We start from the raw sequence: 11,198 nt of genomic DNA on the forward strand, positions 1-11,198 counted from the left end.
GCGAAAGGCTCCACCAAAAAAGGTCCAAAAGCAAAGAAGAAGACAACTTAGTATTTAATTTATCACAAAGGGATTTAACATCAGAGGAATTTGCGGTTTTAAATAAAGGACTATCATTTATCCCAGTTTCCAAATTCGACGAGTTCCAGTGGAAGGTGGACTCATATAAAGTTAACAGACGTCTTCGATTACAGGAGTATTTTGCGCATAGCACTAGTACTGAACGGGAAGAGCTTATCCCCGATAAATTGAAACCTAAGTCATGTTTTGATCCACAGAGTAACAATGCTTCTTTGAAATGTTTTGCTAGGGTCTTGGACTCTAAAGTCAAGGAATCAGTAAAGAAGCAGAAGCATATACATGACAATCTTACCAAGGGAGAGAGGGAAGCGTTACATACCCTCAGTAGAGATCAACAAATTGTCATCCGCTCGGCGGATAAGGGAGGGGGAATTGTGGTTCAGGATGTGCAACAATATAGGAAGGAGGCTTATAGGCAACTCAGCGAGGTAGCAGTGTATAAGCAATTGGGTAGGGACCCCACTACTTCCTATAATGATGAGCTTCGCTTTATATTGACTCAAGCAGTTGAGGATAATATTATCCCAAAGACTGTGGCGAATGCGTTGATTCAGGACCACCCGGTGGCACCAGTATTCTACACGATTCCGAAAATCCACAAGAATGCACAGGTGCCACCGGGTTGTCCTATTATTTCCGCTAGAGATTCAATATATTATAAGGTGTCACAATATATTGATTACTACTTTCAACCGGTGGTGCAAACACAACCGACATATTTAAAAGACACGACAACATTCATTAACAGGTTGGCTGAACTACCTTTATTACCCACTAATAGTTTACTTTGTACTCTAGATGTGGTAAGTCTCTACACCAACATCCCGCATGATAGAGGTGTAGAGGCTGCCAGACGTTTGTTGTCCACTAGTTCAGCTTATTGTGGGCCGGACTTAACTTTTTTTCTAGAATTACTCAAATTGACCCTTAATCATAATTATTTTTTGTTCGACGGAAAGTGGTTCGAACAGAGGCAGGGATGCGCGATGGGTAGTTGTGCATCTCCTGCCTTTGCGAACTGCTTCATGTTCGAAGTGGAAAGAGATATTTTTTTCACGGATCCCTATGTTTCGGGCAAGATATTATTTTTTGTCCGATACATAGATGATCTGTTTTTGATTTGGTCAGGTACGCAGGAGGAATTTGAGATGTCTCTAGAACGGATCAATCAAATGGATCCTAACATTAAATTTACAGCTACTAGTAGTGTTCAAGAGGTTAACTATTTAGACGTTACCATTTCAATTAAAGATGGTCGGGTACACACTAATCTTTTTAAAAAGCCGACGGACAGAAACACACTTCTGCACGCTGCAAGTTTTCATCCGCCCTCCATGAAGTATAGCCTCCCTTATTCCCAATTTCTGAGGGTTCATAGGATCTCAGATAATATTGTTAACACAGAGGCAGAGATAAATGAAATGGCCCGGCGGTTTAAAGCAAGGGGGTATGAGTGGACAGAGCTTATGCGCACCAAGGCTAAAGTCCTGGGGATGGATAGAGGCCAGTTATTAAAACCTAAAGATTTAGCACCCACTCCAATGCAGAAGAAAATACCATTTGTGCAGAAGTGGTCCACGGTTAGTAAGAATGTAAATCAACACGTGAAAGACAGCTGGCCTGTCATTACAACAGAGAAAGAGCTATGCTCTTTGAACGATAAATCATTACTGCAGAGTTACACGAGAAATAAAAATTTGAGAGATTTATTAGTACACAACGATATTTCGAATTATAAGGTTACCCCCCCTAAGACATTCCTCAGCAAGAAGCCTGGTTGCTATCGTTGCATCGGTTGCACCACGTGCAGCTATATGGAGACAGGTCCAGGTTTCTCGTATCCCCAGACAGGCAGATTCATTAAAATTAATAAGATCTTGACTTGTACAGATTCGTTTGGGATATATTTCATCCGCTGCCCCTGCGGATTATTCTACGTGGGGAAGACAGTGAGACAATTTCGTGAGAGAATGGCCATGCATAGGTCAGCGATAAGAGCGGCCTTGGGTGGCGAAAGTCAGACACAACCAGTAGCGAGGCATTTTGCCAGGTTTAAACATAATTTATCATGCCTGAAATATAAGATCATAGATCAGGAACCTGAGAGAGTAAGAGGTGGTAATAGAGAGAAATTGTTATTACAACGTGAGGCGAGATGGATTCATTTTCTTAAAACGCTATCACCCGGTGGGTTGAATATACAAATGCCTTTGAATTGTTTTCTATAGTCAAAGTATGTCTATTTGTCTAGCTCGTTAGATTAACGAGGTTCTATACCTCATATGTGTAGTGACTATAATATAATGAGATTAGATGAGCTATATAGTGAGTTGTAGGTTATTCGTCTACTATAAGACATATAAGGATATAGTAAAGTCAATGCTATTTGTAGGATACAAAAGTAACAGATTAGTAGACACATTGCTGGTTAGTACCAGAACTAGCATCTTTGTTACTATTATAGTCTGAAATAGTTAGTATATTGGTGTCATGCATGTGGGATTATGCTTATGGTTTGTCTATGTAACACGTTGTATATTTTGTTTACTGGTTCCCTAGGTAACCGGCGCCGGGCAGGAGGAGTGAACGCGTCCCGCAGTCAGAGCGTGGTGACGTCAATTAGCCGCTGCCAACGAGCAGGACGGAGGTACATGGCGCGAGGCAGCAGGTGAGACAAACACACGCGATTGGGGTGTACAGCGTCATCTCCCCTCGCCAGCGCACCGGACCAGGGAGGAGGGTCATTAGGTGTGGGGTAAGGTATAAATGTTTGCATTTTGTATGTATATGTTTGGTCTGACGAAAGCTAGAATATAGCTGAAACGTTACCAGAGCTCAGTCTCTCTCGTTTTTTCTTTCTGCTGTGACAAGTCCTCGTGAGTGCCACCCGTCTTTGAGTGATTTACATTGGCAGTTAGCCAGGGAAGGCACCGGGGCAGCTGATAATAGAGACAGAGTGCCGGTCATTTTGGTATATATATATATATATATATATATATATATATATATGTATGTGTGTGTGGTATGTATGTGTATATATATATATATATATATAATTTATCCAAACTACCCGATACTCCCCTACTTCAAATGATACAGCGTGTATCATATATATATATATATATATATATTAAATTTACACCTTAGGGCCCCCCTGTCTTAAGTACCCCGGGCCCCCCGATGCCTTAATCCTGTTCTGGTTGCATGTGCTAACGGACCTGCCACCATGGGCACAGCATCACGTATTGATGTACCCAGGGTGTGGGGCCAGCACATGGTGCACTACCTACCTGTTACGTTGCTTGCTGCCTGTAGTGGGAGAGAAGGAGCAACACAGAGATTCAAAGGGATATGAGAAAATATGCATTTTCTCCACTACTAATGCACCGTCAAAATATGGCAAAAAGTTAAGCAATCAAATTAAAAAATAAAAATACTTTTCTGTGCTTGATACATTAGTCACTTGTATAAAAACTAGAGATGAGCGGGTTTGGTTCCCAGAGAACCTAACCCCTCCGAACTTCACTTTCCGAGCTGGGATCCGAGCCGTGAGAGTGAGGAAGACAGACCTCTGTCTCTCTGTGGGTGGTGGTGTCGGGTGGGGTCAGTGTGTGCTCTGTAGGGGTGCTGCTCCTGTCACTGTGGTGTATCTGTGCTGTTAGGGGTGCTGTCCTGGCTGTCCTGGCTGTCACTGGTGTTTCATGTGCTGTTAGAGGCGTACATGGGTGTTAAAGCTGTCCTAGCTGTCACTGTGTTGTACAGGGGGCAGGGCACTGTCCTCCTGTATGCTGTAAACATTCAGGGGTGCTGTTGTTAAAGTAAAAGCACACTGGTCCTGTATGCTGTAAGAATACAAGGCTGCTGTGAAAATAAAGGGAAACTGTTCTGTGTGCTGTAATAATAAAGGGGTGCTGTCCTGTGAAGTGGAGAACAACAATTTGAAGGAAAAAATAGTTGAAGATCAGGAACCACTTCCGGTTCCTAGTACTAGTGCTGAAGTGAAGCTGCTGCCACCAGTCATGACATTGACGATGCAATTCCATCAACGTCGTCTGCTAAAGCCGATGCCCAATGTCATAGAGGGCATGTAAAATCCAAGAAGCAAAAATTAATAATCAGAAAAAAAAGAAATTATCTGATGAGTAAACGTAAAATTGTCAATATGCCATTCACCACACGAAGTGGCAAGGATAGGCTAAGGCCTTGGTCTATGTTCATGACTGGTGTCTCAGCTTCTCATGAGGATGAAAGCCCTCCTCCCTCTCGAAAATTATAAAAAATTAAGCTTGTTGAGAAAACAACTGTGCATTCAGAGATATCACAAATCCTCAAGCAGAGTCCATGTGTGTTCGCGGTTGCGATGTCTAGGCCTGACCTTCCCAAGACTGTATGGAAAGAGGAGACTCCTACCACCATTTGCACGCCCCCTGAAAGTCCTGGGAGGAGCATTGCCAGTCCAGTTGCTGATATTGAGATTGAGGATGTCACTTTAGATGTACACCAGGATGAGGAGTATATTGGTGTAGCTGGCACTGAGGAGGAACTTGATGATGAGGATTCTGATAGTGATGTGGTTTGTTTGAATAAGGAACCAGTGGAGACAGTAGCTTAGTCATCCAGCGACCTCGGAGCAACCTTTTTGCCTAAAAACAATATTGTAAGGTGTGAAGTGTTCAGAATAGACTGGAAATGAGTGGAAATTAATGTTATTGAGGTTAATAGTACTGTAGGATTAAAATTATCCCCAAATTCTGTGATTTTAGCTGTTTGTATGTCTTTTTTTCAAAAATCATCCAGATTCAAAACCAAAACCCGAAAGGGTGGTTTTGGCAAAACCAATCCAGATCCAAAACATAAAAGAAATAAGAAATCACTTCTGCGCTCGTGAAACGACAAAACAATAGTGAAGTATAACAAAAATAAGTTCGTGATCAACAGTCTTTAGAGAAAAGTCTGTTCCCTTTCTCAGTTCTTTTTCGTGGAAGTAGTACAGGGTGCAGTATGACTTGATGCGTACCGTACTCACGTTAAAACGTGATATGTCCCTCATATAAAGGTATCTTTAGTACTCCATTCCCTTCTCTCCTCCTGCTTCTCCAGACGAGGCACTCAATTTGTTCTTATCCTCGAGGTTAGGAAAAAAAGGAACAGGAAAACGACTGATAGTGTAGTAAGTTCGTAATACTGGGTGACCACTTCTAGAGGGCGTAACTCCTATGTTCTTTTTCTTTTAATGAGGGGGTGCGTACCATACTCACATCCATAAAAAAGGGGTGAAAACACATAAAGGTATCTTTACTTCTATTGGTGGTTAATAAGCCTGATATTATCACTCGGAGTCACCCACAAGTCAGACAAATGATAAGGATAGTGGACGTACCCGACTCACACTTAGCAGTGCGAAGACCTGTACATAAAGGTATCTTCGGGGTGGTCCTAATAATTGACAATCTGAAATTCTACTCCTCTCCACGAGTGGCAGTGGGGGAGTGGGAGTAATAAGGGTGCGGGATGACTTGATGTGTACCATACTCACGTTAAAACATGATGTGACCCTCGTATAAAGGTATCTTTGATACTCCGTTCCTTTCTTTCCTCCTACTTCTCCAAATGAGGCACTCGATTGGTTCTTATCCTCGAGAATGGGGAAAAGGGACAGGAAAATGACTGATAGTGTAGTAGGTTCGAGATAGCGGGTAACTACTTTTGAAAAGCATAACCCCTATACCCTTATTCTTTTAATGAGAGGGTGCGTACCATACTCACATCCATGCAAAAGAGTGAAAACACATAAAGGTATCTTTACTTCTACTGGTGGTTCATAAGTCTTAAACCTATTATTACTTAGAGTCACCAACACAGGTGAGAGAGATGGTAAGGATAATGGGCTTACCCAACTCACACTCAGCAGTGCGAAGACCTGTGCATAAAGGTATCTTTGGAGTGGACCTAATAATTCTCAGTCTCGAATTTCATTCCTCTCACGAATGATAATGTGCGTGTAGAAAAAAAATGAGTATCAAAATATGAGGAGGTGGAATAGTATCACACAACAAAAATTTATTAATAAACCATATAAAAACAACATAAAAATGCTGGCAATGGACCCATGGTCATGACAATAGAGGGTATATAAAGATGAGTGTAAGATGTTGAAATCCGGATTTTCCTCACCTTTATTAATATCGTCCCAGTCAATCCCTAGTGGTCCTGGCCCTCACACCAACGCGTTTCAACAGAGAAGTCTTTTTGGACCTTGAAAAAGACTTCTCTGTCGAAACACGGTGTGAGGGCCAGGACCACTAGGGATTGACTGGGACGGTATTAATAAAGGTGAGGAAAATCCGGATTTCAACATCTTACACTCATTTTTATATACCCTCTATTGTCATGACCATGGGTCCTTTGCCAGCTTTTTTATGTTGTTTTTATATGGTTTATTTATACATTTTTGTTGTGTGATACTATTCCACCTCCTCATTTTTTGATACTCGGTTTTTTTCTACACGCACATTATCATTCGTGAGAGGAGTGGAATTCGAGACTGAGAATTATTAGGACCACTCCAAAGATACCTTTATGCACAGGTCTTCGCACTGCTGAGTGTGAGTTGGGTAAGCCCTTTATCCTTACCATCTCTCTCACCTGTGTTGGGGACTCTAAGTAATAATAGGTTTAAGACTTATGAACCACCAGTAGAAGTAAAGATACCTTTATGTGTTTTCACTCTTTTGCATGGATGTGAGTATGATACGCACCATCTCATTAAAAGAATAAGGGTATAGGGGTTACGCTTTTCAGAAGTAGTTACCCGCTATCTCGAACCTACTACACTATCAGTTGTTTTCCTGTCCCTTTTCCCCATTCTCGAGGATAAGAACCAATCGAGTGCCTCATTCGGAGAAGTAGGGGGAAAGAAAGGAACGGAGTATCAAAGATACCTTTATACGAGGGTCACATCATGTTTTAACGTGAGTATGGTACACATCAAGTCATCCCGCACCCTTATTACTCCCACTCCCCCACTGCCACTCGTGGAGAGGAGTAGAATTTCAGATTGTCAATTATTAGGACCACCCCAAAGATACCTTTATGTACAGGTCTTCGCACTGCTAAGTGTGAGTCGGGTACGCCCACTATCCTTATCATTTGTCTGACTTGTGGGTGACTCTGAGTGATAATATCAGGCTTCTTAACAACCAATAGAAGTAAAGATACCTTTATGGGTTTTCACCCCTTTTTTATGGATGTGAGTATGGTACGCACCCCCTCATTAAAAGAAAAATAACATAGGAGTTACGCCCTCTTGGAGTGGTCACCCAGTATTACGAACTTACTACACTACCAGTCGTTTTCCTGTTCCTTTTTTTCCTAACCTCGAGGATAAGAAGTAATTGAGTGCCTCGTCTGGAGAAGCAGGAGGAGAGAAGGGAAAGGAGTACTAAAGATACCTTTATATGAGGGACATATCACGTTTTAACATGAGTACGGTACTACTTCCACGAAAAAGAACTGAGAAAGGGAACAGACTTTTCTCTAAAGACTGTTGATCACAAACTTATTTTTGTTATACTTCACTATTGTTTTGTCGTTTGACGAGCGCAGAAGTGATTTCTTATTTATTTTGTATTTCATGCCCTAGGGGGATGAGTGACCTCCTGTAGACATCACCACTGCAGCTCTCTGAGGCGCAGCATCCCTCTATCATTATTTCAGATCCAAAACACGAGTGGGGATCCAGATCCAGAACCAAAACATCAAAACCCAAAAAGTGTCCGCCGCACATCTCTAATAAAACCATGTGTAAAATGCTGTTTTCTCAAATATAGCCTTGTGCACTATACAGTATACTGTATGTCATTTGCTGTGAGCTCTGCTCTCACTCTCTTCATTTATCTCTCACCTCCTGTTCTCTTCCTTTCTTTGTAAGCTCCTGCGTTCTCTTCAGTGGCTCATTCTCTATAGGGCATAAATGTATTAAGTAGTATTGCAAAACAAACTTGATTCTTCTCTTACACACTCTGATGACTAACATGTTAGTACCTAAAGCTACCTGCTTTGCAGCAATAAATGGTGTAAAAGTGCTGAGATAAGTATATTCTTTACATTTACATCTAAGTCTGTAATCGTTCCCACTGTCTTTGTCCACTGAAAGAAATATAAGGGCACATTAAACCCTTACACTACAATTATTGCTATAGACTACACACCTCTGAATACTTTGCTCTGACCTTTGTGTTGAGTGAATAATGAGTGGCAAAGGCAGAATCAGCAGAAAGAGTTTTGCTGAAACAAAATATCAATATGCTGCTATTGGTAATACAATATAAAGTAACTTGCAAACAGACTACCGTACGAGGGCCTGACTGATGTTTGTAAGTATTGCAAAAAAAGCAAGTAACTTTGGGGTCTATTCTTGAAGCAGTAAAAAGAGAAGAGAGGTGAGCCAGTGGATCAGTGTTGAGATAACATTTAAAAAGTGCATTCTATAAAATGATATGTAGCAGCACACTGCAGCCCTGTCTTGTCTCATGGCTGATCCTCCTCCCAGCTGTGGGACGTGTTGCCTCCTGCTGCCTGCGCAATGGCTGCAGCCGAAATATCCATCTGCAAGAGGTGAGCGTGGGTTGAGGAGGGAAGGGGTAGAATTTTGTTTTTATGCACACTGTATAGTGAGACCTACAGTATGTATTGAATAGATGTGTTCCTCTCCCAGTCACCATCTCCTTCTCCCAGTCACTGCCCGAAGACTCTCCCCTTATTGTGGTGCTCCCTCTGTCATTTTCTTAAGGGTCCACCATTGCTTTCATTGGTGGGTAAGGTAACCTATGGAACTTAATTAAAATGGCTGCACCAACCCTGCCTTGAGCTCACTGTATCAGTTATTGTGTGATCACTATGTTCACAGTTTGTCGGTTTGTTTTCTTCATGCTGCAATACGTACTAAACCTCTGTGCTATACTTTGATGCTTGTAAAGTGACTTTGAGTACTGCTGTAGAAAAATGCTATGTAAATATACATATATATACTGTACATATGCAGGCGTAACATTAATGACTATAATGAATAAGACTTTTGTTTGGCCCATATGTCAGTCCATTTTCATACAGTGTTTATTATTGGCCATAATTGGCGCTGTACAATAATAATCTACCATGTCCATAATTTATTTTTCAAAATTATAGTTTTTAAATATTTATAATATTTATAGTTTTGAAATATATATAAAAAAAACTTAGGGGGGTATCCAATTAGAAGCGATCCATTTTCAGATGATAAAAATGACCTTATATTGCAATTTTTTACCAATGGTCATTATTGCGGTATCCAGTTAGAGACTGTTTCTTTTGGCTTAAAATGGACCCGCAATTGTGCTATAACACATGGGATTCGGGATAAACTCTCTGTTATCACGGCTTTGGCGGCCATTTATCAGGTATTATGCATCGGGTGACTGAGGTACCCTGAGCATAATCCCTGATAAGTGCCGGCATCGGGGGAGGAGCACATTGCATCTAATTATATAGACCCTGGCGAACCTATTAGCAGCAGTCATTAACGCTGCTAATAGGATTCACTTTTTAATTTAAATCACATTTGCTATAGATGGTTTTCACAGTCTGTAGCTGATAACAGTTTTTTTACATTTCTACTTATCACAATTTCACTATTCTACTTATCACTTATAACTTTTCAAATTTGAATTCATCTTGATACATTCCGGTAAAAAGCTCTTAATTATCATGATTGTAATAAGTGATCATTTCCGTATGAAAAATGTGATTCATAATACATCTGTGCCAGAGAAAGAGAGATACTAAAATGTAATCAAAGACACAAGAACAACTCAGACATACTGTAGATAGGAAAAGAAATCAATAGTAAAAGAAAGTACTTCAATAAATTATGTAACTGTTAACGTATACATTAACAGAAAGCGAGATGCAAGAGGGAGGTGACAGACAGGATAGTGAAGAGAAGGTCCAGCACCAAGAGTGAAGTGCAGGTGGGAGATAATTAGAGTAGGGGACATAAGGAGCAGATGTAGCAACACCAGACACAACAGCCACCAGAACTACAAGAAGCAATCTGTTTACCTGGACCAGTTATGTCCTACTACTGTAAGTAACTCAAGGAATGTATTAAATGAGCTGTAGTTTTGAAGTGAATAGCTTTAAATAGAAAATATTTGAACCCTGATCAGAGGGACAGTGTCCAACATATGTTTCTTTAATTCAGACCTTATCTGATGCTTCTGTCAGATGTACAGTAAATATCTCTGTAATGAGATTTGCTCTATTTCCAAATTGTTTACATCATATAGTATGCGTTTTCATATAGTAAGTGTGTCTTTTTGGGTTCAGTATGAAATGCTGGTGTACGGGATCCCGGCTGTCATGATCCCGACAGCAGGATCCCATACGCCAGAATGCCGTCAGCGGGGTGAGCACTAGAAAGCCCCTTGCGGGCACGGAGGCTTGCTATACTTGCCACAGGTTATATTCTCCCTCGTGGACACCCACAGAGGGAGAATAGCCTGTGTCGCTGGTATTCCCGGAGGCGGCATGTCATCGCTAGCCAGGATTCTAACGTCAGCATTTTAACCGCTTCCTGTCTTTTCCTCAGGGTCAGCAACAGAAATCTTGGAGCCCAGTACAAGGATGTCTCTGCCAGCCCTCCACCCACCACCACCCTCAACTCTGTATCCACACATCCCTCTTCTGTATGAGTGATCTGTTCTAAAGTACATTATTATTTTTATTTAAAGATATGCTAGCCTATTTTTTATGTTTCATTTCATTAGATTGGAAATTAAAACAAAATGTAAAAGCACTGTGTGGCTTACTGTACTTCACACTGTCTCTGATTATGCAGGTGTGGGGAGAGAGGATATCTGCAGCAGATCGGACTGTGATGCTGCTTCTGCTGCCTCGAGGGTATGGTGGGAGGGTATCTGCAGTGGAGTTGACACTTGTGCTGCTTCTGCTGTCTCAGGGGTGGGGAGGGATGGCGTCTGCAGGCAACTTCTGTGCAGCACAGCAGACAGTGGTGCTTATAGCCCTGTATACCTCAAGTTTGCTCCCATCCAGCTCAAATCCTTCTGTAGCTGCTCCTC

The 11,198-nt window shown here is 41.4% G+C and overlaps 1 long non-coding RNA gene across 1 annotated transcript in view; it reads left to right on the top strand.

Annotated features, from left to right (window-relative positions):
* The window catches only part of LOC134943539 (uncharacterized), a 64,046-nt gene extending 53,080 nt beyond the window's left edge, over positions 1 to 10,966 (top strand). The window contains exon 3 of the long non-coding RNA XR_010181599.1: positions 10,709 to 10,966. This is a non-coding gene — a long non-coding RNA (uncharacterized LOC134943539). The remainder of the gene's footprint in view (positions 1 to 10,708) is intronic.
* The last annotated feature ends 232 nt before the right edge of the window (positions 10,967 to 11,198 follow it).

The sequence above is a fragment of the Pseudophryne corroboree genome, chromosome 7, assembly GCF_028390025.1.
Source record: "Pseudophryne corroboree isolate aPseCor3 chromosome 7, aPseCor3.hap2, whole genome shotgun sequence".
Classification (NCBI taxonomy): Eukaryota; Metazoa; Chordata; class Amphibia; order Anura; family Myobatrachidae; genus Pseudophryne; species Pseudophryne corroboree.